The 1,876-nt window shown below is 41.8% G+C and overlaps 1 non-coding gene across 1 annotated transcript; it reads right to left on the bottom strand.

Moving 5' to 3' along the window:
* Positions 1–306: 306 nt before the first annotated feature.
* On the bottom strand, positions 307–413 carry LOC141710161 (small nucleolar RNA R71). Its single transcript, XR_012570694.1, has one exon. It is a non-coding gene; the product is annotated as a small nucleolar RNA R71 (small nucleolar RNA).
* Positions 414–1,876: the final 1,463 nt, after the last annotated feature.

Below are 1,876 nucleotides of genomic sequence, written 5' to 3'. Positions count from 1 at the left end.
CCAGCCATCGTTGCTAACACTTTTGAAATCAAGGCTAGCACGATTCAGATGGTGCAGAACTCAGTTCAGTTTGGGGGTTCTCCGACGGAAGATCCCAATATGCATATCAGAGATTTTATCGAGATCTGTGACACTTTCAAATTCAACAATGTCTTTGAAGATGCTAAAAAGTTGAGGCTTTTCCCATTCTCTCTGAGGGATAAAGCTAAGTGATGGTTGCATTCTCTACCACCAGGCTCTATCACCAAGTAGGAAGATCATGCTCAGAAGTTTCTCACTAAATTTTTCCCTATGGCGAAGATAACTGCAATCAGGAATGCTCTTACTCAATTTACGCAGCAATCAGGAGAATCTTTGTGTGAAGCTTGGGATCGTTATAAGGAGATGCTTAGAAAGTGTCCTCGTCATGAGATTCCTGACTGGATGATCATTAACTGCTTTTATAATGGTTTGGGTACAACTTCTAGACCATGCTTGATGCAGCATCAGGTGGAGCCTTATTGGCTAAGAGCTACGAGGAAGCTTATGACTTGATTGAACTGATGGCTGCTAATGAATACCAGAATCCTTCTCAGAGACTAACTCAAGGCAAAGTAGCAGGAATTCTGGAGGTAGATGCAGCTACTGCTATAGCTGCTCAGCTTAAGGCTTTGACGTTGAAGGTGGATTCTTTGGCTAATTATAGAGTTAATCAGATCACTAGTGTCTGTGATCTTTGTGATGGTGCGCATGAGACAAAGCAGTGTGCTATTTCTAGTGAATCAGCTCAGTTCCTGAGCAACTTTCATAGTAATCAGCAACCAGTTCCAGCCGCTTATCATCCCAGCAACCGCAATCATCCTAACTTCAGCTGGAGCAACACTCAGAATGCAGTGCAGAAGCCTTATCAACAGTATGCAGCAAAATAATACAACCCTCCTGGTTTTCAGCAACCATAATATGCACCAAGATAACAACTCCAACTCCAACAATCTAAAGAAAAATATGAATTGGAGGAGTTGAGGCTCATGTGCAAGAGCCAAGCGGTCTCTATTAAGACCTTGGAGTATCAAATTGGGCAGATTGCCAATGCCTTGATTAATCGACAACCTGGTACACTCCCTAGTGACACTGAAGTGCCAGGAAAGAAGGAAGCAAAAAAGCAGGTTAATGCAATTACATTGAGGTCTGGGAAGGTTGTAATCCAAGAAAAAGCTCAAGTTCAAGAATCTGAAGATATAGCTGAAGAAGAAGTGTAGAAGGAAGCAGAAGTGGAACCAAGGAAGAAAAGTATGGAACACACTCCTCCTGAGGGTAATACATGGTATAAATAGATCTATCCTTCACCTTCTTTTCCTAAGAGGCTGCAGAAGAAAAAGTTGGATAAGCAGTTTGCGAAGTTTCTGGAGGTGTTCAAGAAACTTTATATCAACATACCTTTCGCTGAAGCTCTTGAACAGATGCCTAGCTATGCGAAGTTTATGAAAGGTATTCTCTCTCGGAAAGTGAATCTCGATAAAATAGAGAGAGTTGCTCTCACGGAGGAATGCAGTGCTGTGCTGCAACAGAAGTTGCCTTCGAAGCTTAAAGATCCTGGAAGCTTTACTATTCCTTGCACCATCGAAAAAGTGTCATTCAAAAAATGTTTGTGTGACTTGGGAGCTAGCATCAATCTAATGCCTTTGTCTATCTTTAAGAAGTTGGACTTACCTGATCCAAAGCCTACTTATATGACCTTGCAGTTGGCCGATTGCTCTATTACATATCCAAGAGGCATTGTGGATGATGTCTTGGTCAAAGTGGACAAACTCATCTTTCCTGCTGACTTCGTAATTCTTGACTTTGAGGAGGATAAGAAGATTCTCATAATCTTGAGAAGACCATTCTTGGCTACTGG

This window comes from Apium graveolens, chromosome 2, assembly GCF_009905375.1.
Source record: "Apium graveolens cultivar Ventura chromosome 2, ASM990537v1, whole genome shotgun sequence".
In the NCBI taxonomy this organism is placed as follows: Eukaryota; Viridiplantae; Streptophyta; class Magnoliopsida; order Apiales; family Apiaceae; genus Apium; species Apium graveolens.
Note: the sequence above shows the minus strand (reverse complement) of the source record. Positions and strands in the feature narration are given on the sequence as shown.